Source organism: Somniosus microcephalus, unplaced genomic scaffold (genome assembly GCF_052327205.1).
Source record: "Somniosus microcephalus isolate GS21.2 unplaced genomic scaffold, FLI_Smic_1.0 unresolved_chr8, whole genome shotgun sequence".
In the NCBI taxonomy this organism is placed as follows: domain Eukaryota; kingdom Metazoa; phylum Chordata; class Chondrichthyes; order Squaliformes; family Somniosidae; genus Somniosus; species Somniosus microcephalus.
Genome location: NW_028225186.1, coordinates 41,755,613 through 41,782,850, shown reverse-complemented (window position 1 = coordinate 41,782,850; position 27,238 = coordinate 41,755,613). Strand labels below are relative to the sequence as shown.

The following is a 27,238-nucleotide window of genomic DNA, read 5'->3' as shown; positions in this document are numbered from 1 at the left end:
CCCAATCCTGCTCCTATTTTTTCTTTTGGGGAAGGTTAGTTTCTTAATTATGTAATTTTTGAGCAGCTAAACAACGTTGGAAGGAAACTCCCACGGGACGTAGAAAAGTGCAAAATCTTAGCTCTACCGAGAGCTCATGCACCTGAGAGGTTAACCCTATGATTCTCTGTCCACAGATCTTCCAGGACCTTCGAAGTGTTTCCAGCATTTAATCAACAATTCCAGATGCAGTATCTGCTGCATATTGCTTTTTATGTTAACGCAGTGTCCCCGCTTGTATTAACAAAAGTCAAAAATAAATTGTAGCTACCAGAAAATAGAATCGATTAAGTCGGCGTGCATTGGTGGTTCAGGGGTAGAATTCTCGCCTGCCACGCGGGAGACCCGCGTTCGATTCCCGGCCAATGCAGGCTAATTTTTTTAACAATTCATTTCATAGCAAACACATCACATGAGCATAAATAATTTATTAGCTGTACCTGTGCAAGTGGATCAAGGGTATGAATGTTCAGCTCCTGTTCCTGTGCAACAGCTTTGAGGGGCTGAATGGCATCCTGTTCCTGTGTAACAGGCTCGATTCTTACTCTGACAGACATTGCATTGCTCACTTCCTCGTTAGTCTCGTTGTGAGTATCCCCGCCTGTCACGCGGGAGACCGGGGTGAAATTCCCCGACGGGAAGGAATTTTAACATCCCCAATTTTAAACGTTTTGGCAGCACCTTAAAGCGCTCCTTGGAAAAGATCAACAGCGAAAGATTGAACCTAAAACAATTTTAAACGGTGAGGAACTGCATAAAAACCTCCTGCATCAATTCCTCGTTAGCATAGTGTTCTCCTTCTGCTTGTCTTTTGTGCGGGGCACTGCGGAACGAGAGAGGACAGGGAAATGCAGATAACAGCGGGAGAAAGCACGTCTGATCTTTCAAGTGGACAGCACTGGCACGATTGGCCGAATGGCCTCACACTGTACTGCACGCCTCCATGAATCATATGGATATCTGAGACATACTCACACAAAGTGAGCACACATCTGTGTTCGTGCATATGTTTGAGTTTTTGTCTCAAGCAGTGCATTACTGTTTCCTCTGTATTGTCCTTGATATTTTGGTGCTGATTATTCAATATCCCGACGGCTTTTCTCTGACTGTGTATCTCTGAGAAAAGCACAGAAGCAAATAGATTTCAGGTGGACGCCTACACGCACTTGATGCTGTGGTTTCCTGAACATGTCCTTTGTGATCTCGCCTAAAAAATGTCATCTTGTACGAAAAGTTTGCCTGGCGTGAAAGTGACCTGAATTTCAAAGCAGCAAGGAGGAAAGACTGCCTTGTTCTGCTTGCTGGCAGGCCGCTTCTCACAGCTTCCCTGGTGGTCTAGTGGATAGGATTCGGCGCTTTCACCGCCGCGGCCTGGGTTCGATTCCCGGTCAGGTAACCAGTGCGTTTTCTGGCTGTTTGAAATGCCAGCAATCAAAGCACCCGCGCGAAACAATGCTTGCACCTCATCAACCTTTCAATTTTCCACACCGCTGCTGTTGCTTCAACAGTCAGCAGCGCATCATTCGGTACCGAGGTGCAGCATTCGCTTCCTTGCCTCGCAGTGTCAGAACAGTCACGGTTATTATCCGTCTTCCATGTATTATTTTGCCGACTGCATCTCCCTAACAAACTTAGCTGATCACAGCACGGCTATCAGTCAACTCATTGCCAGTGTGAAAAATGCTACATTAGCAACGTGTGCAAGACTCGAATGACAGAGTAACTGGGCCGTGATAACTTATCCTGATATTCATGAGGCCTTAACATTCGCTGCATAAGACAATTCTACCTCTGGTTACCATCCCTCCTGCCATTGGAAAGCGTTTGTCTTTATTTCCTCTATCAAAACACATTGTAATTTTGCAAGCCTCTATTAAATTTCCTCTTAGCCTCCAGAGGAAAGCAATCCCAGCTTCTCCACACTATCCCTCGGGCCACACTGTAAGACGTCAAACGGGTTCTGTATGTCTGATAGACATATATTTCAGCTACAGGGGAGTCAAAGGTTATGGGGAACGGGCGGCAAAGTTGCGTTGTGTCGAAGATCTCATCAGCCACGAACTTTTTAAATGGCGGGCTGGAGGGGCCGAATGGCCCAATCCTGCTCCTATTTTTTCTTTTGGGGAAGGTTAGTTTCTTAATTATGTAATTTTTGAGCAGCTAAACAACGTTGGAAGGAAACTCCCACGGGACGTAGAAAAGTGCAAAATCTTAGCTCTACCGAGAGCTCATGCACCTGAGAGGTTAACCCTGTGTTTCTCTGTCCACAGATCTTCCAGGACCTTCGAAGTGTTTCCAGCATTTAATCAACAGTTCCAGATGCAGTATCTGCTGCATATTGCTTTTTATGTTAACGCAGTGTCCCTGCTTGTATTAACAAAAGTCAAAAATAAATTGTAGCTACCAGAAAATAGAATCGATGAAGTCGGCGTGCATTGGTGGTTCAGGGGTAGAATTCTCGCCTGCCACGCGGGAGACCCAGGTTCGATTCCCGGCCAATGCAGGCTAATTTTTTTAACAATTCATTTCATAGCAAACACATCACATGAGCATAAATAATTTATTAGCTGTACCTGTGCAAGTGGATCAAGGGTATGAATGTTCAGCTCCTGTTCCTGTGCAACAGCTTTGAGGGGCTGAATGGCATCCTGTTCCTGTGTAACAGGCTCGATTCTTACTCTGACAGACATTACATTGCTCACTTCCTCGTTAGTCTCGTTGTGAGTATCCCCGCCTGTCACGCGGGAGACCGGGGTGAAATTCCCCGACGGGAAGGAATTTTAACATCCCCAATTTTAAACGTTTTGGCAGCACCTTAAAGCGCTCCTTGGAAAAGATCAACAGCGAAAGATTGAACCTAAAACAATTTTAAACGGTGAGGAACTGCATAAAAACCTCCTGCATCAATTCCTCGTTAGCATAGTGTTCTCCTTCTGCTTGTCTTTTGTGCGGGGCACTGCGGAACGAGAGAGGACAGGGAAATGCAGATAACAGCGGGAGAAAGCACGTCTGATCTTTCAAGTGGACAGCACTGGCACGATTGGCCGAATGGCCTCACACTGTACTGCACGCCTCCATGAATCATATGGATATCTGAGACATACTCACACAAAGTGAGCACACATCTGTGTTCGTGCATATGTTTGAGTTTTTGTCTCAAGCAGTGCATTACTGTTTCCTCTGTATTGTCCTTGATATTTTGGTGCTGATTATTCAATATCCCGACGGCTTTTCTCTGACTGTGTATCTCTGAGAAAAGCACAGAAGCAAATAGATTTCAGGTGGACGCCTACACGCACTTGATGCTGTGGTTTCCTGAACATGTCCTTTGTGATCTCGCCTAAAAAATGTCATCTTGTACGAAAAGTTTGCCTGGCGTGAAAGTGACCTGAATTTCAAAGCAGCAAGGAGGAAAGACTGCCTTGTTCTGCTTGCTGGCAGGCCGCTTCTCACAGCTTCCCTGGTGGTCTAGTGGATAGGATTCGGCGCTTTCACCGCCGCGGCCTGGGTTCGATTCCCGGTCAGGTAACCAGTGCGTTTTCTGGCTGTTTGAAATGCCAGCAATCAAAGCACCCGCGCGAAACAATGCTTGCACCTCATCAACCTTTCAATTTTCCACACCGCTGCTGTTGCCTCAACAGTCAGCAGCGCATCATTCGGTACCGAGGTGCAGCATTCGCTTCCTTGCCTCGCAGTGTCAGAACAGTCACGGTTATTATCCGTCTTCCATGTATTATTTTGCCGACTGCATCTCCCTAACAAACTTAGCTGATCACAGCACGGCTATCAGTCAACTCATTGCCAGTGTGAAAAATGCTACATTAGCAACGTGTGCAAGACTCGAATGACAGAGTAACTGGGCCGTGATAACTTATCCTGATATTCATGAGGCCTTAACATTCGCTGCATAAGACAATTCTACCTCTGGTTACCATCCCTCCTGCCATTGGAAAGCGTTTGTCTTTATTTCCTCTATCAAAACACATTGTAATTTTGCAAGCCTCTATTAAATTTCCTCTTAGCCTCCAGAGGAAAGCAATCCCAGCTTCTCCACACTATCCCTCGGGCCACACTGTAAGACGTCAAACGGGTTCTGTATGTCTGATAGACATATATTTCAGCTACAGGGGAGTCAAAGGTTATGGGGAACGGGCGGCAAAGTTGCGTTGTGTCGAAGATCTCATCAGCCACGAACTTTTTAAATGGCGGGCTGGAGGGGCCGAATGGCCCAATCCTGCTCCTATTTTTTCTTTTGGGGAAGGTTAGTTTCTTAATTATGTAATTTTTGAGCAGCTAAACAACGTTGGAAGGAAACTCCCACGGGACGTAGAAAAGTGCAAAATCTTAGCTCTACCGAGAGCTCATGCACCTGAGAGGTTAACCCTGTGTTTCTCTGTCCACAGATCTTCCAGGACCTTCGAAGTGTTTCCAGCATTTAATCAACAATTCCAGATGCAGTATCTGCTGCATATTGCTTTTTATGTTAACGCAGTGTCCCTGCTTGTATTAACAAAAGTCAAAAATAAATTGTAGCTACCAGAAAATAGAATCGATTAAGTCGGCGTGCATTGGTGGTTCAGGGGTAGAATTCTCGCCTGCCACGCGGGAGACCCGGGTTCGATTCCCGGCCAATGCAGGCTAATTTTTTTAACAATTCATTTCATAGCAAACACATCACATGAGCATAAATAATTTATTAGCTGTACCTGTGCAAGTGGATCAAGGGTATGAATGTTCTACTCCTGTTCCTGTGCAACAGCTTTGAGGGGCTGAATGGCATCCTGTTCCTGTGTAACAGGCTCGATTCTTACTCTGACAGACATTGCATTGCTCACTTCCTCGTTAGTCTCGTTATGAGTATCCCCGCCTGTCACGCGGGAGACCGGGGTGAAATTCCCCGACGGGAAGGAATTTTAACATCCCCAATTTTAAACGTTTTGGCAGCACCTTAAAGCGCTCCTTGGAAAAGATCAACAGCGAAAGATTGAACCTAAAACAATTTTAAACGGTGAGGAACTGCATAAAAACCTCCTGCATCAATTCCTCGTTAGCATAGTGTTCTCCTTCTGTTTGTCTTTTGTGCGGGGCACTGCGGAACGAGAGAGGACAGGGAAATGCAGATAAAAGCGGGAGAAAGCACGTCTGACCTTTCAAGTGGACAGCACTGGCACGATTGGCCGAATGGCCTCACACTGTACTGCACGCCTCCATGAATCATATGGATATCTGAGACATACTCACACAAAGTGAGCACACATCTGTGTTCGTGCATATGTTTGAGTCTTTGTCTCAAGCAGTGCATTACTGTTTCCTCTGTATTGTCCTTGATATTTTGGTGCTGATTATTCAATATCCCGACGGCTTTTCTCTGACTGTGTATCTCTGAGAAAAGCACAGAAGCAAATAGATTTCAGGTGGACGCCTACACGCACTTGATGCTGTGGTTTCCTGAACATGTCCTTTGTGATCTCGCCTAAAAAATGTCATCTTGTCCGAAAAGTTTGCCTGGCGTGAAAGTGACCTGAATTTCAAAGCAGCAAGGAGGAAAGACTGCCTTGTTCTGCTTGCTGGCAGGCCGCTTCTCACAGCTTCCCTGGTGGTCTAGTGGATAGGATTCGGCGCTTTCACCGCCGCGGCCCGGGTTCGATTCCCGGTCAGAGAACCAGTGCGTTTTCTGGCTGTTTGAAATGCCAGCAATCAAAGCACCCGCGCGAAACAATGCTTGCACCTCATCAACCTTTCAATTTTCCACACCGCTGCTGTTGCCTCAACAGTCAGCAGCGCATCATTCGGTACCGAGGTGCAGCATTCGCTTCCTTGCCTCAGAACAGTCACGGTTATTATCCGTCTTCCATGTATTATTTTGCCGACTGCATCTCCCTAACAAACTTAGCTGTTCACAGCACGGCTATCAGTCAACTCATTGCCAGTGTGAAAAATGCCACATTAGCAACGTGTGCAAGACTCGAATGACAGAGTAACTGGGCCGTGATAACTTATCCTGATATTCATGAGGCCTTAACATTCGCTGCATAAGACAATTCTACCTCTGGTTACCATCCCTCCTGCCATTGGAAAGCGGTTGTCTTTATTTCCTCTATCAAAACACATTGTAATTTTGCAAGCCTCTATTAAATTTCCTCTTAGCCTCCAGAGGAAAGCAATCCCAGCTTCTCCACACTATCCCTCGGGCCACACTGTAAGACGTCAAACGGGTTCTGTATGTCTGATAGACATATATTTCAGCTACAGGGGAGTCAAAGGTTATGGGGAACGGGCGGCAAAGTTGCGTTGTGTCGAAGATCTCATCAGCCACGAACTTTTTAAATGGCGGGCTGGAGGGGCCGAATGGCCCAATCCTGCTCCTATTTTTTCTTTTGGGGAAGGTTAGTTTCTTAATTATGTAATTTTTGAGCAGCTAAACAACGTTGGAAGGAAACTCCCACGGGACGTAGAAAAGTGCAAAATCTTAGCTCTACCGAGAGCTCATGCACCTGAGAGGTTAACCCTGTGTTTCTCTGTCCACAGATCTTCCAGGACCTTCGAAGTGTTTCCAGCATTTAATCAACAATTCCAGATGCAGTATCTGCTGCATATTGCTTTTTATGTTAACGCAGTGTCCCTGCTTGTATTAACAAAAGTCAAAAATAAATTGTAGCTACCAGAAAATAGAATCGATGAAGTCGGCGTGCATTGGTGGTTCAGGGGTAGAATTCTCGCCTGCCACGCGGGAGACCCAGGTTCGATTCCCGGCCAATGCAGGCTAATTTTTTTAACAATTCATTTCATAGCAAACACATCACATGAGCATAAATAATTTATTAGCTGTACCTGTGCAAGTGGATCAAGGGTATGAATGTTCAGCTCCTGTTCCTGTGCAACAGCTTTGAGGGGCTGAATGGCATCCTGTTCCTGTGTAACAGGCTCGATTCTTACTCTGACAGACATTGCATTGCTCACTTCCTCGTTAGTCTCGTTGTGAGTATCCCCGCCTGTCACGCGGGAGACCGGGGTGAAATTCCCCGACGGGAAGGAATTTTAACATCCCCAAATTTAAACGTTTTGGCAGCACCTTAAAGCGCTCCTTGGAAAAGATCAACAGCGAAAGATTGAACCTAAAACAATTTTAAACGGTGAGGAACTGCATAAAAACCTCCTGCATCAATTCCTCGTTAGCATAGTGTTCTCCTTCTGCTTGTCTTTTGTGCGGGGCACTGCGGAACGAGAGAGGACAGGGAAATGCAGATAACAGCGGGAGAAAGCACGTCTGATCTTTCAAGTGGACAGCACTGGCACGATTGGCCGAATGGCCTCACACTGTACTGCACGCCTCCATGAATCATATGGATATCTGAGACATACTCACACAAAGTGAGCACACATCTGTGTTCGTGCATATGTTTGAGTTTTTGTCTCAAGCAGTGCATTACTGTTTCCTCTGTATTGTCCTTGATATTTTGGTGCTGATTATTCAATATCCCGACGGCTTTTCTCTGACTGTGTATCTCTGAGAAAAGCACAGAAGCAAATAGATTTCAGGTGGACGCCTACACGCACTTGATGCTGTGGTTTCCTGAACATGTCCTTTGTGATCTCGCCTAAAAAATGTCATCTTGTACGAAAAGTTTGCCTGGCGTGAAAGTGACCTGAATTTCAAAGCAGCAAGGAGGAAAGACTGCCTTGTTCTGCTTGCTGGCAGGCCGCTTCTCACAGCTTCCCTGGTGGTCTAGTGGATAGGATTCGGCGCTTTCACCGCCGCGGCCTGGGTTCGATTCCCGGTCAGGTAACCAGTGCGTTTTCTGGCTGTTTGAAATGCCAGCAATCAAAGCACCCGCGCGAAACAATGCTTGCACCTCATCAACCTTTCAATTTTCCACACCGCTGCTGTTGCCTCAACAGTCAGCAGCGCATCATTCGGTACCGAGGTGCAGCATTCGCTTCCTTGCCTCAGAACAGTCACGGTTATTATCCGTCTTCCATGTATTATTTTGCCGACTGCATCTCCCTAACAAACTTAGCTGTTCACAGCACGGCTATCAGTCAACTCATTGCCAGTGTGAAAAATGCCACATTAGCAACGTGTGCAAGACTCGAATGACAGAGTAACTGGGCCGTGATAACTTATCCTGATATTCATGAGGCCTTAACATTCGCTGCATAAGACAATTCTACCTCTGGTTACCATCCCTCCTGCCATTGGAAAGCGGTTGTCTTTATTTCCTCTATCAAAACCCATTGTAATTTTGCAAGCCTCTATTAAATTTCCTCTTAGCCTCCAGAGGAAAGCAATCCCAGCTTCTCCACACTATCCCTCGGGCCACACTGTAAGACGTCAAACGGGTTCTGTATGTCTGATAGACATATATTTCAGCTACAGGGGAGTCAAAGGTTATGGGGAACGGGCGGCAAAGTTGCGTTGTGTCGAAGATCTCATCAGCCACGAACTTTTTAAATGGCGGGCTCGAGGGGCCGAATGGCCCAATCCTGCTCCTATTTTTTCTTTTGGGGAAGGTTAGTTTCTTAATTATGTAATTTTTGAGCAGCTAAGCAACGTTGGAAGGAAACTCCCACGGGACGTAGAAAAGTGCAAAATCTTAGCTCTACCGAGAGCTCATGCACCTGAGAGGTTAACCCTGTGTTTCTCTGTCCACAGATCTTCCAAGACCTTCGAAGTGTTTCCAGCATTTAATCAACAATTCCAGATGCAGTATCTGCTGCATATTGCTTTTTATGTTAACGCAGTGTCCCCGCTTGTATTAACAAAAGTCATAAATAAATTGTAGCTACCAGAAAATAGAATCGATTAAGTCGGCGTGCATTGGTGGTTCAGGGGTAGAATTCTCGCCTGCCACGCGGGAGACCCGGGTTCGATTCCCGGCCAATGCAGGCTAATTTTTTTAACAATTCATTTCATAGCAAACACATCACATGAGCATAAATAATTTATTAGCTGTACCTGTGCAAGTGGATCAAGGGTATGAATGTTCTGCTCCTGTTCCTGTGCAACAGCTTTGAGGGGCTGAATGGCATCCTGTTCCTGTGTAACAGGCTCGATTCTTACTCTGACAGACATTGCATTGCTCACTTCCTCGTTAGTCTCGTTGTGAGTATCCCCGCCTGTCACGCGGGAGACCGGGGTGAAATTCCCCGACGGGAAGGAATTTTAACATCCCCAATTTTAAACGTTTTGGCAGCACCATAAAGCGCACCTTGGAAAAGATCAACAGCGAAAGATTGAACCTAAAACAATTTTAAACGGTGAGGAACTGCATAAAAACCTCCTGCGTCAATTCCTCGTTAGCATAGTGTTCTCCTTCTGTTTGTCTTTTGTGCGGGGCACTGCGGAAAGAGAGAGGACAGGGAAATGCAGATAACAGCGGGAGAAAGCACGTCTGATCTTTCAAGTGGACAGCACTGGCACGATTGGCCGAATGGCCTCACACTGTACTGCACGCCTCCATGAATCATATGGATATCTGAGACATACTCACACAAAGTGAGCACACATCTGTGTTCGTGCATATGTTTGAGTCTTTGTCTCAAGCAGTGCATTACTGTTTCCTCTGTATTGTCCTTGATATTTTGGTGCTGATTATTCAATATCCCGACGGCTTTTCTCTGACTGTGTATCTCTGAGAAAACCACAGAAGCAAATAGATTTCAGGTGGACTCCTACACGCACTTGATGCTGTGGTTTCCTGAACATGTCCTTTGTGATGTCGCCTAAAAAATGTCATCTTGTACGAAAAGTTTGCCTGGCGTGAAAGTGACCTGAATTTCAAAGCAGCAAGGAGGAAAGACTGCCTTGTTCTGCTTGCTGGCAGGCCGCTTCTCACAGCTTCCCTGGTGGTCTAGTGGATAGGATTCGGCGCTTTCACCGCAGGGAACCAGTGCGTTTTCTGGCTGTTTGAAATGCCAGCAATCAAAGCACCCGCGCGAAACAATGCTTGCACCTCATCAACCTTTCAATTTTCCACACCGCTGCTGTTGCCTCAACAGTCAGCAGCGCATCATTCGGTACCGAGGTGCAGCATTCGCTTCCTTGCCTCAGAACAGTCACGGTTATTATCCGTCTTCCATGTATTATTTTGCCGACTGCATCTCCCTAACAAACTTAGCTGTTCACAGCACGGCTATCAGTCAACTCATTGCCAGTGTGAAAAATGCCACATTAGCAACGTGTGCAAGACTCGAATGACAGAGTAACTGGGCCGTGATAACTTATCCTGATATTCATGAGGCCTTAACATTCGCTGCATAAAACAATTCTACCTCTGGTTACCATCCCTCCTGCCATTGGAAAGCGGTTGTCTTTATTTCCTCTATCAAAACCCATTGTAATTTTGCAAGCCTCTATTAAATTTCCTCTTAGCCTCCAGAGGAAAGCAATCCCAGCTTCTCCACACTATCCCTCGGGCCACACTGTAAGACGTCAAACGGGTTCTGTATGTCTGATAGACATATATTTCAGCTACAGGGGAGTCAAAGGTTATGGGGAACGGGCGGCAAAGTTGCGTTGTGTCGAAGATCTCATCAGCCACGAACTTTTTAAATGGCGGGCTCGAGGGGCCGAATGGCCCAATCCTGCTCCTATTTTTTCTTTTGGGGAAGGTTAGTTTCTTAATTATGTAATTTTTGAGCAGCTAAGCAACGTTGGAAGGAAACTCCCACGGGACGTAGAAAAGTGCAAAATCTTAGCTCTACCGAGAGCTCATGCACCTGAGAGGTTAACCCTGTGTTTCTCTGTCCACAGATCTTCCAGGACCTTCGAAGTGTTTCCAGCATTTAATCAACAATTCCAGATGCAGTATCTGCTGCATATTGCTTTTTATGTTAACGCAGTGTCCCCGCTTGTATTAACAAAAGTCAAAAATAAATTGTAGCTACCAGAAAATAGAATCGAATAAGTCGGCGTGCATTGGTGGTTCAGGGGTAGAATTCTCGCCTGCCACGCGGGAGACCCGGGTTCGATTCCCGGCCAATGCAGGCTAATTCTTTTAACAATTCATTTCATAGCAAACACATCACATGAGCATAAATAATTTATTAGCTGTACCTGTGCAAGTGGATCAAGGGTATGAATGTTCTGCTCCTGTTCCTGTGCAACAGCTTTGACGGGCTGAATGGCATCCTGTTCCTGTGTAACAGGCTCGATTCTTACTCTGACAGACATTGCATTGCTCACTTCCTCGTTAGTCTCGTTGTGAGTATCCCCGCCTGTCACGCGGGAGACCGGGGTGAAATTCCCCGACGGGAAGGAATTTTAACATCCCCAATTTTAAACGTTTTGGCAGCACCATAAAGCGCTCCTTGGAAAAGATCAACAGCGAAAGATTGAACCTAAAACAATTTTAAACGGTGAGGAACTGCATAAAAACCTCCTGCTTCAATTCCTCGTTAGCATAGTGTTCTCCTTCTGTTTGTCTTTTGTGCGGGGCACTGCGGAAAGAGAGAGGACAGGGAAATGCAGATAACAGCGGGAGAAAGCACGTCTGATCTTTCAAGTGGACAGCACTGGCACGATTGGCCGAATGGCCTCACACTGTACTGCACGCCTCCATGAATCATATGGATATCTGAGACATACTCACACAAAGTGAGCACACATCTGTGTTCGTGCATATGTTTGAGTCTTTGTCTCAAGCAGTGCATTACTGTTTCCTCTGTATTGTCCTTGATATTTTGGTGCTGATTATTCAATATCCCGACGGCTTTTCTCTGACTGTGTATCTCTGAGAAAAGCACAGAAGCAAATAGATTTCAGGTGGACTCCTACACGCACTTGATGCTGTGGTTTCCTGAACATGTCCTTTGTGATGTCGCCTAAAAAATGTCATCTTGTACGAAAAGTTTGCCTGGCGTGAAAGTGACCTGAATTTCAAAGCAGCAAGGAGGAAAGACTGCCTTGTTCTGCTTGCTGGCAGGCCGCTTCTCACAGCTTCCCTGGTGGTCTAGTGGATAGGATTCGGCGCTTTCACCGCCGCGGCCCGGGTTCGATTCCCGGTCAGGGAACCAGTGCGTTTTCTGGCTGTTTGAAATGCCAGCAATCAAAGCACCCGCGCGAAACAATGCTTGCACCTCATCAACCTTTCAATTTTCCACACCGCTGCAGTTGCCTCAACAGTCAGCAGCGCATCATTCGGTACCGAGGTGCAGCATTCGCTTCCTTGCCTCAGAACAGTCACGGTTATTATCCGTCTTCCATGTATTATTTTGCCGACTGCATCTCCCTAACAAACTTAGCTGTTCACAGCACGGCTATCAGTCAACTCATTGCCAGTGTGAAAAATGCCACATTAGCAACGTGTGCAAGACTCGAATGACAGAGTAACTGGGCCGTGATAACTTATCCTGATATTCATGAGGCCTTAACATTCGCTGCATAAAACAATTCTACCTCTGGTTACCATCCCTCCTGCCATTGGAAAGCGGTTGTCTTTATTTCCTCTATCAAAACCCATTGTAATTTTGCAAGCCTCTATTAAATTTCCTCTTAGCCTCCAGAGGAAAGCAATCCCAGCTTCTCCACGCTATCCCTCGGGCCACACTGTAAGACGTCAAACGGGTTCTGTATGTCTGATAGACATATATTTCAGCTACAGGGGAGTCAAAGGTTATGGGGAACGGGCGGCAAAGTTGCGTTGTGTCGAAGATCTCATCAGCCACGAACTTTTTAAATGGCGGGCTCGAGGGGCCGAATGGCCCAATCCTGCTCCTATTTTTTCTTTTGGGGAAGGTTAGTTTCTTAATTATGTAATTTTTGAGCAGCTAAGCAACGTTGGAAGGAAACTCCCACGGGACGTAGAAAAGTGCAAAATCTTAGCTCTACCGAGAGCTCATGCACCTGAGAGGTTAACCCTGTGTTTCTCTGTCCACAGATCTTCCAGGACCTTCGAAGTGTTTCCAGCATTTAATCAACAATTCCAGATGCAGTATCTGCTGCATATTGCTTTTTATGTTAACGCAGTGTCCCCGCTTGTATTAACAAAAGTCAAAAATAAATTGTAGCTACCAGAAAATAGAATCGATTAAGTCGGCGTGAATTGGTGGTTCAGGGGTAGAATTCTCGCCTGCCACGCGGGAGACCCGGGTTCGATTCCCGGCCAATGCAGGCTAATTCTTTTAACAATTCATTTCATAGCAAACACATCACATGAGCATAAATAATTTATTAGCTGTACCTGTGCAAGTGGATCAAGGGTATGAATGTTCTGCTCCTGTTCCTGTGCAACAGCTTTGACGGGCTGAATGGCATCCTGTTCCTGTGTAACAGGCTCGATTCTTACTCTGACAGACATTGCATTGCTCACTTCCTCGTTAGTCTCGTTGTGAGTATCCCCGCCTGTCACGCGGGAGACCGGGGTGAAATTCCCCGACGGGAAGGAATTTTAACATCCCCAATTTTAAACGTTTTGGCAGCACCTTAAAGCGGTCCTTGGAAAAGATCAACAGCGAAAGATTGAACCTAAAATAATTTTAAACGGTGAGGAACTGTATAAAAACCTCCTGCATCAATTCCTCGTTTGCATAATGTTCTCCTTCTGTTTGTCTTTTGTGCGGGGCACTGCGGAACGAGAGAGGACAGGGAAATACAGATAACAGCGGGAGAAAGCACGTCTGACCTTTCAAGTGGACAGCACTGGCACGATTGGCCGAATGGCCTCATACTGTACTGCACGCCTCCATGAATCATATGGATATCTGAGATTTACTCACACAAAGTGAGCACACATCTGTGTTCGTGCATGTGCTTGAGTCTTTGTCTCAAGCAGTGCATTACTGTCTCCTCTGTGTTGTCCTTGATATTTTGGTACTGATTATTCAATATCCCGACGGCTTTTCTCGGACTGTGTATCTCTGAGAAAAGCACAGAAGCAAATAGATTTCAGGTGGACGCCTACACGCACTTGATGCTGTGGTTTCCTGAACATGTCCTTTGTGATCTCGCCTAAAAAATGTCATCTTGTACGAAAAGTTTGCCTGGCGTGAAAGTGACCTGAATTTCAAAGCAGCAAGGAGGAAAGACTGCCTTGTTCTGCTTGCTGGCAGGATGCTTTCCGCATCTTCTCTGGTGGCCTGGTGGATAGGATTCGGCGATTTCACCGCCGCGGCCCGGGTTCGATTCCCCGTCAGGCAACCAGTGCGTTTTCTGGCTGTTTGAAATGCCAGCAACCAAAGCACCCGCGCGAAACAATGCTTGCACCTCATCAACCTTTCAATTTTCCACACGGCTACTGTTGCCTCAACAGTCAGCAGCGCATCATTCGGTACCGAGGTGCAGCATTCGCTTCCCTGCCTTCGAAAAAATGCCTGCTGTTTCATCGTCAGCAGGAAATGGCATTGGGAACAAGACACTTTAAATGCCCACATTTATGTGTACCTCACAGTGTCAGAACAGTCACGGTTATTATCCGTCTTTCATGTATTATTTTGCCGACTGCATCTCCCTTACAAACTTAGCTGATCACAGCACGGCTATCAGTCAACTCATTGCCAGTGTGAAAAATGCCACATTAGCAACGTGTGCAAGACTCGAATGACAGAGTAACTGGGCCGTGATAACTTATCCTGATATTCATGAGGCCTTAACATTCGCTGCATAAGACAATTCTACCTCTGGTTACCATCCCTCCTGCCATTGGAAAGCGTTTGTCTTTATTTCCTCTATCAAAACCCATTGTAATTTTGCAAGCCTCTATTAAATTTCCTCTTAGCCTCCAGAGGAAAGCAATCGCAGCTTCTCCACACTATCCCTCGGGCCACACTGTAAGACGTCAAACGGGTTCTGTATGACTGATGGACATATATTTCAGCTACAGGAGAGTCAAAGGTTATGGGGAACGGGCGGCAAAGTTGCGTTGTGTCGAAGATCTCATCAGCCACGAACTTATTAAATGGCGGGCTCGAGGGGCCGAATGGCCCAATCCTGCTCCTATTTATTCTTTTAGGGAAGGTTAGTTTCTTAATTATGTAATTTTTGAGCAGCTAAACAACGTTGGAAGGAAACTCCCACGGGACCTAGAAAAGTGCAAAATCTTAGCTCTGCCGAGAGCTCATGCACCTGAGAGGTTAACCCTGTGTTTCTCTGTCCACAGATCTTCCAGGACCTTCGAAGTGTTTCCAGCATTTAATCAACAATTCCAGATGCAGTATCTGCTGCATATTGCTTTTTATGTTAACGCAGTGTCCCCGCTTGTATTAACAAAAGTCAAAAATAAATTGTAGCCACCAGAAAATACAATCGATTAAGTCGGCGTGCATTGGTGGTTCAGGGGTAGAATTCTCGCCTGCCACGCGGGAGACCCGGGTTCGATTCCCAGCCAATGCTGGCTAATTTTTTTAACCATTCATTTCATAGGAAACACATCACATGGGCATAAATAATTTATTAGCTGTACCTGTGCAACTGGATCAAGGGTATGAATGTTCTGCTCCTGTTCCTGTGCAACAGCTTTGAGGGGCTGAATGGCATCCTGTTCCTGTGTAACAGGCTCGATTCTTACTCTGACAGACATTACATTGCTCACTTCCTCGTTAGTCTCGTTGTGAGTATCCCCGCCTGTCACGCGGGAGACCGGGGTGAAATTCCCCGACGGGAAGGAATTTTAACATCCCCAATTTTAAACGTTTTGGCAGCACCTTAAAGCGCTCCTTGGAAAAGATCAACAGCGAAAGATTGAACCTAAAATAATTTTAAACGGTGAGGAACTGTATAAAAACCTCCTGCATCAATTCCTCGTTTGCATAATGTTCTCCTTCTGTTTGTCTTTTGTGCGGGGCACTGCGGAACGAGAGAAGACAGGGAAATACAGATAACAGCGGGAGAAAGCACGTCTGATCTTTCAAGTGGACAGCACTGGCACGATTGGCCTAATGGCCTCATACTGTACTGCACGCCTCCATGAATCATATGGATATCTGAGACCTACTCACACAAAGTGAGCACACATCTGTGTTCGTGCATGTGTTTGAGACTTTGTCTCAAGCAGTGCATTACTGTCTCCTCTGTATTGTCCTTGATATTTTGGTGCTGATTATTCAATATCCCGACGGCTTTTCTCGGACTGTGTATCTCTGAGAAAAGCACAGATGCAAATAGATTTCAGGTGGACGCCTACACGCACTTGATGCTGTGGTTTCCTGAACATGTCCTTTGTGATCTCGCCTAAAAAATGTCATTTTGTACGAAAAGTTTGCCTGGCGTGAAAGTGACCTGAATTTCAAAGCAGCAAGGACGAAAGACTGCCTTGCTCTGCTTGCTGGCAGGACGCTTTTCGCAGTTTTCTGGTGGTCTAGTGGATAGAATTCGGCGCTTTCACCGTCGCGGCCCGGGTTCGATTCCCGGTCAGGCAACCAGTGCGTTTTCTGGCTGTTTGAAATGCCAGCAATCAAAATACCCGCGCGAAACAATGCTTGCACCTCATCAACCTTTACAATTTTCCACACGGCTGCTGTTGCCTCAACAGTCAGCAGCGCATCATTCGGTACCGAGATACAGCATTCGCTTCCTTGCCTTCTATAAAATGCCTGCTGTTTCATCGTCAGCAGGAAATGGCATTGGGAACAAGACACTTTAAATGCCCACATTTATGTGTACCTCACAGTGTCAGAACAGTCACGGTTATTATCCGTCTTCCATGTATTATTTTGCCGACTGCATCTCCCTAACAAACTCATCAGTCAACTCATTGCCAGTGTGAAAAATGCCACATTAGCAACGTGTGCAAGACTCGAATGACAGAGTAACTGGGCCGTGATAACTTATCCTGATATTCATGAGGCCTTCACATTCGCTGCATAAGACAATTCCAACTCTGGTTACCATCCCTCCTGCCATTGGAAAGCGTTTGTCTTTATTTCCTCTATCAAAACCCATTGTAATTTTGCAAGCCTCAATTAAATTTCCTCTTAGCCTCCAGAGGAAAGCAATCGCAGCTTCTCCACACTATCCCTCGGGCCACACTGTAAGACGTCAAACGGGTTCTGTATGTCTGATGGACATATATTTCAGCCACAGGAGAGTCAAAGGTTATGGGGAACGGGCGGCAAAGTTGCGTTGTGTCGAAGATCTCATCAGCCACGAACTTATTAAATGGCGGGCTCGAGGGGCCGAATGGCCCAATCCTGCTCCTATTTATTCTTTTGCGAAAGGTTAGTTTCTTAATTATGTAATTTTTGAGCAGCTAAACAACGTTGGAAGGTAACTCCCACGGGACCTAGAAAAGTGCAAAATCTTAGCTCTGCCGAGAGCTCATGCACCTGAGAGGTTAACCCTGTGTTTCTCTGTCCACAGATCTTCCAGGACCTTCGAAGTGTTTCCAGCATTTAATCAACAATTCCAGATGCAGTATCTGCTGCATATTGCTTTTTATGTTAACGCAGTGTCCCCGCTTGTATTAACAAAAGTCAAAAATAAATTGTAGCCACCAGAAAATAGAATCGATTAATTCGGCGTGCATTGGTGGTTCAGGGGTAGAATTCTCGCCTGCCACGCGGGAGACCCGGGTTCGATTCCCGGCCAATGCAGGCTAATTTTTTTAACAATTCATTTCATAGCAAACACATCACATGAGCATAAATAATTTATTAGCTGTGCAACTGGATCAAGGGTATGAATGTTGTTAACCTTGCTGTATAAATATGAGCGCTGTACATTAGTAATTTAGAGTGCTGGTGGGCAGTTTAGACTGCTGCAGACCCTCCGTGAAATCACGTAATAAATTCCTAAAGCGAACCTCGAAGTCTCCGTCTGATAATTAATTTTCTCGACAAACAGTCAGCAGCGCATCATTCGGTACAGAGGTGCAACATTCACTTCCTTGCCTTCTGTAAAATGCTTGTTGTTTCAAAGTCAGCAGGAAATGACATTGGGAACAAGACTCTTTAAATGCCCACATTTAACTGTACCTCACAGTGTCAGAACAGTCACGGTTATTATCCGTCTTCCATGTATTATCATGCCGACTGCAATTCCCTAACAAACTTAGCTGATCACAGCATGGCTGTGAGTCAACTCATTGCCAGTCTGAAAAATTAGCATCGTGTGCAAGAGTGGAATGAGAGAATACCTGGGCCGTGATAACTTATCCACATATTTATTAGGCCTTAACACTTGCTGCATAGGACAATTCTCCCTCTGCATACAATCCCTCCTGCCACTGGAAAGCGTTTCCTTTTATTTCATCTATCAAAACCCCTTGTAATTTTGCAAGCTTCTATTACATTTCCTCTTAGCCTTCAGAGGAAAGCAGTCCCAGCTTCTCCACACTATCAACAAAACTGAAGTCGCTTATCCCTCGGGCCAATCTGTAAGAAGTCAAACGGGCTCTGTATATCTGGAGGAGATAGACATATATTTCAGCTACAGGGGAGTCAAGCTTTATGGGGAGTGGGTGGCAAAGTGGCGTTGTGTCGGAGATCTCATCAACCATGAACTTATTAAATGGCGGGTTGGCTCGAGGGGCCGAATGGCCCAATCCTGCACCTCTTTATTCTTTTGGGGAAGGTTAGTTTATTAATTATCTAATTTTTGAGCAGCTTAAGAACTTTGGATGGAAACTCACACGGGAACTACAAAACCGCAAAATCTTAGCTCTGCCGAGAGCTCACGGTCCTGAAAGATTAACCCTGTGTTTCTCTGTCCACAGATCTTCCAGGACCGTCGGAGTGTTTCCAGCATTTAATCAACAATTCCAGATCCAGCATCTGCTGCATTTTGCTTTTTATGTTAATGCAGTGTCCTCACTTGTATTAACAAAATCAAAATTAAATTGTAGCTACCAGAAAATGGAATCCGCTGGCTCTGCGTGCATTGGTGGTTCAGGGGTAGAATTCTCGCACTGCCACGCGATAAAACCTGTGTTCGATTCCTGGTCAATGCAGCGTAATTTTTTTAACAATTAATTTCATAGCAAACACATCACATGAAGCATTAATAATATATTAGCTGTACCTGTGCAACTGGGTCAAGGGTATGAATGATCTGCTCCTGTTCCTGTGCAACAGGTTTGAGGGGCTGAATGGTCATCCTGTTCCTGTGTAACTGGCTCGATCCTTACTCTGGCAGAGATTACATTGCTCACTTCACCGTTAGAATAGTTGTGAGTATCCCCGCTTGTCACGCGGGAGACAGGGGTTACATTCCCCAACGGGGAGGAATTTTAACATTCCCGATTTTAAACCTTTGGGCAGCACATTAAAGTGCTCCTTGGAAAAGAAGAACAGAATAAAAATGAACGTAAAATAATTTTAAATGGTTGAGAACTGAATAACAACTTCCTGCATCAATTCCTCGTTAGTGTTCGCTTTCTGTTTGTCTTTTGTGCGGGGCACTGCGGAAGGAGAGAGGATAGGGAAATGTAGATAACAGCGGAAGAAAGCACGTCTGCTCTTTCAAGGAGACAGCACTGGCACGATTGGCCGAATGGCCTCACACAGTGCTGCAAGCCTCCATGAATCATAAGGATATCTGAGACATACGCACACAAAGTGGGCACACATCTATTTTCTTGTATGTATTTGATTCTTTGCCTCAAGCACTGCATTACTATTTCCTCTATATTGTCCTTGATATTTTAGTCCTGATTATTCAATATCCCGAAGGGTTTTCTCTGACTGTGTGTCTCTGAGAAAAGCATAGAAGCAAATAGATTTCAGGTGGACGCCTCCCCGCATTTGATGCTGTGGTTTCGTGAACATGTCCTTTGTGATCTCGCCTAAAAAATGTCATCTTGTGCGAAAAGTTTGCCTGGCGTGAAAGTGACCTGAATTTCAAAGCAGCAAGGAGGCAAGACTGCATTGTTCTGCTTGCTGGCAGGACGCTTCCCTGGTGGTCTAGTGGTTAGGATTCGACGCTTTCACCGCGGCGCCACGGGTTCCATTCGCGGTCAGAGAACAGTGCATTTTTCGGCTGTTTGTAATACCAGCATTCAAAGCAACCGTGAGAAAAATTGCACGCACCTCTGAACCTTTCAACTTTCCAAACCGCTGCTGTTGCCTCAAAAATCAGCAGTGCATCATTCGGTACAGATGTGCAAAATGAGTGCGAGTTGCAGAGAGTGCTGTGAAAGTTTGGGTAAATAACATAGTTCCTTAATGGTTATTTCTCTTTAAATCATTTGGAGTGGTGCAAATTGTTAGTGGCATTTGCCAGTAGTATCTTGATAAGATTACTTAAGCAGTTTAAGTAATGGGGAAAAGTTAAATATTTGAGATTCTGTTGATTTAAGAAGAGTAATGCAAGGTAACAGTGCAGTCAGAGTTAATTGGCAGGCAGTGAAAACCAGTTCTCTAACGAATCAGCAGGGGTGATTCAATTGGTTACAAACAAACAGTATAAAAAGATCAGTGCGAGTAGCAGAGCGTGCTGTGAGAGTTTGGGTAAGTGAGAGAGTACTTTAATGGTTATTTCTCTTGAAATCATTTGGAGTGGTGCAAATTGTTAGTGGCAATTGCCATTAGATTGTTGATAAGATTACTTAAGCAGTTTAAGTAAAGGGGAAATGTTAAATATTTGAGATTCGGTTGGTTTAAGAAGAGTAAAACAAGGTTAATTGGCAGGCAGAGAAAACCAGTGCTCTAACCAATCAGCAGGGGTGACTCAATTGGCTACAAACAAACAGTATAAAAAGACCAGTGCTAGTGCGAGCAGCAGAGTGTGCTGTGAGAGTTTGGGTAAGTGAGAGAGTTAGGGTAATTGGGGTGTGAGGTGCTGTTTCTGTTTTGTTTCTGGCCCTGTTTTTCCTGCCAGTCACAGGATTAGCAGACATCGTGGAGGCGGAGCAGCGAGGTGAGGCCCAGTCGAGGCAGCCGGTAGCTGCAGTGGGTGTTGAGTCGAGTCGGAGCAGCGAGGCGAAGCAGCCTAAAAAGGCTCCAAAGGCAACATACCAAGGGGACGTCAGAATTCAAAAGTGACATCACAGCCAAGCTGGTAGGTGATTGGCTGGATCGTGAGTACTTTTCCTTCCCTTAGAAACCTTTATAAGTTGATAAGTTCAATTAAATAGAGGTGTGATATTCATCATCTAGAATCGGGGCAGAGGGTATTTAAAAATAATATTTTTAAATGTAATTAATTACATAGAATGGGAGAGCAGGTGATGTGTTACTGCTGCAATATGTGGGAGCTGGTGGACAGCATTGATGTTCAAAATGATCACATTTGAAGTAAATGCTGGCTGCTCGAGGAACTCTGGCTCCGTGTTGATGAGCTGGAGACGGAGCTTCAAACACTGCGACACATCAGGGAGGGGGAGAGTTACCTGGACTCTGTGTTCCTGGAAGTAGTCACACCAATTAGATTAACAATTTCAGATGTAGTCAGTGGTCCGGGCAGGATGGTGTGACTATGATTGAGGCAGGGACGGGGAACCAGGAGGTAGTGCTGGACGAGCCACAGTCCTTGCTCTTGTCCAACAGGTTCGAGGCTCTTACTCCCTGTGAGGACGGGAACGGGGACTGCAGGGAGGATGAGCAACCTGGCCACAGCACCGTGGAATGAGGGGCCATTCAAGTGGGGGGAGTAAAAAGAAATGTTGTAGTGGTAGGGGATAGCATCATTAGGAGGATAGACAGGGTTCTTTGCAGCCGAGAGCGAGAGTCCCAAAGGTTGTGTTGCCTGCCCAGTGCCAGGGTTAAGGACATCTCCTCTGTGCTGGAGTGAAACTTGGAGTGGGAGGGGGAGAATCCAGTTGTCGTGGTCCATGTTGGTACCAACGACATAAATAGGACAAGGAAAGAGGTTCTGCTGAGGGAGTATGAGCAGCTAGGGGCCAAATTAAAAAGCAGAACCAGTAGGGTAATAATCTCTGGATTACTACCTGAGCCACGAGCAAATTTGGCTTGGGTAAATAAAATCAGAGAGTTAAATGCGTGGCTACAAGACTGGTGTGGGAGAAATGGGTTTTGCTTCTTAGGACACTGGCACTAGTACTGGGACAGGATAGAGCTTTTCCGTTGGGACGGACTTCACTTGGCCAGTGCTGGGACTAGAATCCTGGCGAATCGAAAAACTAGGGCTGTAGAGAGGGCTTTAAACTAATTAGTGGGGGGAGGGATGTTTCAAGAGAGTGAAAAATAAAAATGTCAACGGAGAAGGCAATAGAGCAAGGTAGCAGTGGGGGATTTAAAAACCAGATCGTGTCAGGAAGGGACAGAATATATAAAGATAAAGGTAAAGTGGTAAAGGGGGTAAAAGCAGCAATAAATTGTCACAAAGCATATTTAAACGTTCTTTATCTGAATGCATGCAGCATTCGTAATAAAATAGACGAGTTGACAGTACAAATAATTACACATGGGTATGTTCTGCTTGCCATTACGGAGACATGGCTGCAGGGTGACCAAGACTGGGAGCTAAACATCCAGGGGCACTTGACTATTAGGAAGGACAGACAGGAAGAAAAGGGAGGTGGGGTGGCTGTGTCAATAAAAATGGAATCACTGCAATAGTGAGAAATGATATTCGGTCAAATGTTCAGGATAGTGGAACGGTTTGGGTGGAGATAAGGAATAATAAGGGGAAAAAGTCACTAGTGGGCGTAGTCTATAGGCCTCCTAACAGTGGGATCTCTATTGGTCAGAGTATAAATCAGGAAATAGTTTGGGCTTGTAATAAGAGAACAGCTATAATCATGGGAGATTTTAACTTTCATAATGACTGGACAAATCAAATTGGGCAGGGCAGCCTTGAGGAAGATTTCATAGAGTGTATTAGGGACGGGTTCCTTGAGCAGTATGTTACTGAAACAACCAGGGGGCAGGCAATCTTAGATCTGGTCCTGTGTAATGAGACAGGATTAATAAAAAATGTCCTAGTAAAGGATCCCCCTGGAATGACTGACCATAACATGATTGAATTCCAAATTCAGTTGGAGGGTGAGACATTTGGAGCTCAAACCAGCGTACTATGCTTAAGTAAATTAAAAAATTAATAAATAACTATCGAACACACGCACGTCAATGGTTGACCATATCGCACTTTCTGCATTAAACACCCAGAGGGCACTCTGGCATTCGCACTTATACTGCAGACCGGCTAACGTGCACCCTGCATATTATACCAGCAGTGGGCGCAACGACGCTATTACTTGTACAGCAGTCCCGCTAACATGCACTGTGCACCTTAGACATGCAGGGGGCGCACATTCGCCGCTACTTATACGGCAGCACGGCTAATGTGCACCGTCAGCATTAGACATGCAGGGGGCGAACACTCGCCGTTACTTACACTGCAGCCCGGCTAACGTGCAATGTGAGCTTTAGATCAGCAGGGGGCGCTAACACGCCGTTCCTTATACAGCGGACCGGTTAACATGCACTTTGCACATTAGACCAGCAGGAAGTGCATACTCTCCGTTACCGATACCACAGACCTGCTAACATGTACCATGTACCTTAGATCAGCAGGAGGCGCACTCTTGCCATTATTGTACTGCAGACCTGCTAACATGCAGCGTGCACATTAGACCATCAGCGGGCACAAACTCGCTGTTACTTTTACTGGAGATCGGCTAATGTGCACCGTGCACATTAGAACAGCAGGGGGCACACACTCGCCGTTACTTATAATGCAGTCCTGTTAACATGCACCGTGCACCATAGACAAGCAGGAGGAGCACTCTTGCCGTTACTTGCACTGCAGAATGTCTAACGTGCACCGTGCGCATAAGACCAGCAGGGGGCGCACATTTGCAGTTACTTATAATGCAGTCCCGTTAACATGCCCCGTGCACATTAGACCTGCTGGGGGTGCGCACACTTGCCGTTACTTGTAATGCTGACCTGCGGACATGCATCATGCACATGCAACCTCCAGGGGTGCACACTAGCAATTGCTGATAACTTGGTCTAATACGAAAGCAAAATATTGCAGATGCTGGAAATCTGAAATAAAAACTGAAAATACTGGAAATTCTCAGCAGGTCAGGAAACATCTGTGGCTAGAGAAAAAATGTTAACGTTTCAGGTCGATGTGCTTTCATCAAAATGGGAAAAAGTTAGAGATGTAACAGATTATAATAAACATAGAAACATAGAAGATAGCAGCAGGAGTAGGCCATTCGGGGTCCGGAGCCTGTCCGCCATTCAATGCGATCATGGCTGATCATCCAATTTCAGTACCCTATCCCTGCTTTCTCCTCAAAAGCCCTTGATCCCTTTAGGCTTGAGAAATATATGCATCTCCTTCTTGAATATATTTAATGTATTGGCATCTACTGCCTTCTGTGGTAGAGAATTCCACAGGTTCACCACTCTCTGGGTGAAGAAATTCCTCCTCAATTCTGTCCTAAATAGCCTACCCCTTATCCTTAGACTGTGGCCCCTGGTTCTGGACTCCCCGACCATCGGGAACATCCTTCCAGCATCTAGTCTGTCCAGTCCAGTCAGAATTTTATAATTTTCAGTGGGATCCCCTCTCATTCCTCTAAACTCCAGCGAGTACAAGCCCAATCGACCCAATCTCTACTCATACGTCATTGCTGCCTTCCCAGGTATCAGCCTGGTGAATCTTCGCTGAACTCCTTCCATGGCAAGAACATCATTCCTCAGAAAAGGCGAACAAAACTGCACACAATACTCAAGATGTGGTCTCACCATGTCCCTGTATAACTGCAGCAAGACATCGTTGTTCCTTTACTCAAACCCTCTCGCTACCAAGGCCAACGTGCCACTTGCCTTCTTAACCACCTGCTGCACCTGCATGCTTACCTTCAGCGACTGGTGCACAAGGACACACAGGTCTCTTTGCACTTTCCCTTCTCCCAATCTATTGCCATTCAGATAATAAACTGCCTTCTTGTTTTAGCCACCAAAGTAGATAACCTCGCATTTATCCACGTTATATTGCATCTGCAATGCTTTTGCCCAATCACCCAACCTGTCAAAATCATCCTGGAGTTTCTCGGCATCCTCCTCAGAGTGCACACGCCCACCAAGCTTTGTGTCATCTGCAAATTTAGAGATAATACTTCCAATTCCCTCGTCCAGATCATTAATATATATTGTGAACAGCTGGGGTCCTAGGACGGGTCCTTGCGGCATCCCACTAGTCACTGCCTGCCACTCGGAAAACGACTCGTTTATTCAAACTGTTTGCTTTCTGTCCGCCAACCAGTTCTCTATCCAAGTCAATACCTTGCCCCCAGTCCATATGCCTTAAATTTGCACGCTAATCTCTTTTTGCAGGACCTTATCGAAAGCCTTCTGAAAGTCCAAATACACCACATCCACTGTTCATCCCTTATCTATTTTAGCAGTTACATCCTCAAAAAATTCCAGTAGATCAGCCAAGCATGATTTACCTTTTGTAAATCCATGTTGACTTTGTCCGATCCTGTCACTGTTTTCCAAGTGCTCTGCTATTACATCTTTTATAATGGACTCTAGCATATTCCCCACTACCGATGTTAGGCTTACCGGTCTCTAATTCCCTGTTTTCTCTCTACCACCTTTTTGAATAGTGGGGTAACTTTAGCTACCCTCCAATCCATGGTTACTGTTCCAGATTCCATCGAATGCTGGATGATGATCAGCAAAGCTGAACTATTTCTAGGGCCACTTCCTTAATACCCTAGGATGTAGAGTATCAGGCCCTGGCGAATTTTCGGCCTTCTGTCCCTTCAATTTCCCTAACACCATATCCCTACAAATACTGATTTCTTTCAGTTCCTCCCTTTCATCAGACCCTATGTTTCCCAATATCTTTTTGAGGTTATTTGTGTCCTCCTTCGTGAAGACAGAACAAAATATGTATTTAATTGGGCTGCCATTTTTTTGTTCCGCATTATAAATTCCTTTTGATTCTGACTGCAAGGGACCTACGCTTGAATTCACCAATCTTTTTCTCTTCACATATCTATAAAAGCTTTTACAGTCAGTATTTATGTTCCTTGATAGCTTACTTTCATATTCTATCTGCCCTTTCTTTATTAATCCCTTTGTCCTCCTTTGTTGAATACTAAACTGCTCCCAATCCACAGGTTTACTGCTTTTTCTGGCCAATTTATATGACCTCTCCTTGGATCTTATGCTATCCCTAATTTCCCTTGTTATCCACGGTGGAGCCACCTTCTTTGTTTTATTTTAATGCCAAGCTGGGGTGAACTAATTCTGTAGTTCATCCATGCGGTCTTTGAATGTTTGCCATTGCCTATCCACTGTCAACACTTTGAGTGACATTCCCCAATCAATCCAACCCAACTCATGCCTCAGACCATCGTACTTTCCTTTATTTAAATTTAGGACCCTAGTCTCTGAGTCGACTACTTCATTCGCAATCTTAATGAAGGATTCAATCATATTATGATCGCTCTGACCCAAGGGGCCTCATACAACAAGATTGCTAATTAATCCTTTCTCGTTACATAATACCCCGTGTAAGATGGCCTGATCTCTGGAATTCTTCCTCCGCATTATTGTTTCTAATTTGGTTAGCCCAATCTAAATGCAGATTAAATTCACCCATAATGACTGCTGTGCCCTTATTGCACGCTTCTCTAATTTCCCTTTTAATGCCATCCCCAACCTCTGCAGTACTGTTTGGAGGTCCATATACCACTCCCACTAATATTTTCTGCCCCTTGGTATTTCTCAGTTCTACCCATACAGATTCCACATCATCAGAGCTAATATCCTTCCTTACAATAGTGTTAATCCCTTCTTTAACCCGCAATGCTACCCCACCTCCCTTTCCTTTTTGCTTACCTTTCCTGAATATTGAATCCCCCTGGATGTTGAGTTCCCAGCCTTGGCCACCCTGGAGCCATGTTACCACAATCCCAATCAAATCATATTTGTTTACCTCTATTTGCGGAGCTAATTCATCCACCTTATTACAAATGCTCCTCGCATTAAGACACAAAGCATTCAGGCTTGTTTCTTTAACGCACTTACACCTATTAGAATTATTATTTACTGTGGCCATGTTTGAGTTAAACCGTTGATTTCTTTGACTGCCACTTTTGTTTTCTCCTTCCTATCTTTTGCTTTTATCATTTTTTCCCATTCCTCTGTCCCCGTGCTCAGGTTCCCAACCCCCTGCCATCTTAGTTTAAACGCTCCGCCAGACCACTAGCAATCACTCCCCCTAGGACATCGGTCCCGGCCCTGCCCAGCTCCAAACCGCCCGGATTGAACTGGTCCCACCTCTCCCAGAACCGTTTCCAATGTCCCAGGAAATTGAATACCTCCCCCTTGCACC

The 27,238-nt window shown here is 45.4% G+C and overlaps 5 non-coding genes across 5 annotated transcripts; all 5 read left to right on the top strand.

The window, feature by feature from the left end:
- The first annotated feature begins 4,604 nt into the window (after positions 1-4,604).
- trnag-gcc (transfer RNA glycine (anticodon GCC)) lies at positions 4,605-4,675 on the top strand. Its single transcript has one exon. It is a non-coding gene; the product is annotated as a tRNA-Gly (tRNA).
- Positions 4,676-8,854: 4,179 nt separating this feature from the next.
- Positions 8,855-8,925, top strand: trnag-gcc (transfer RNA glycine (anticodon GCC)). Its single transcript has one exon. It is a non-coding gene; the product is annotated as a tRNA-Gly (tRNA).
- Positions 8,926-10,954: 2,029 nt separating this feature from the next.
- On the top strand, positions 10,955-11,025 carry trnag-gcc (transfer RNA glycine (anticodon GCC)). Its single transcript has one exon. It is a non-coding gene; the product is annotated as a tRNA-Gly (tRNA).
- Positions 11,026-11,979: 954 nt separating this feature from the next.
- On the top strand, positions 11,980-12,051 carry trnae-uuc (transfer RNA glutamic acid (anticodon UUC)). The gene has a single exon. It is a non-coding gene; the product is annotated as a tRNA-Glu (tRNA).
- Positions 12,052-17,494: 5,443 nt separating this feature from the next.
- On the top strand, positions 17,495-17,565 carry trnag-gcc (transfer RNA glycine (anticodon GCC)). The gene has a single exon. It is a non-coding gene; the product is annotated as a tRNA-Gly (tRNA).
- The last annotated feature ends 9,673 nt before the right edge of the window (positions 17,566-27,238 follow it).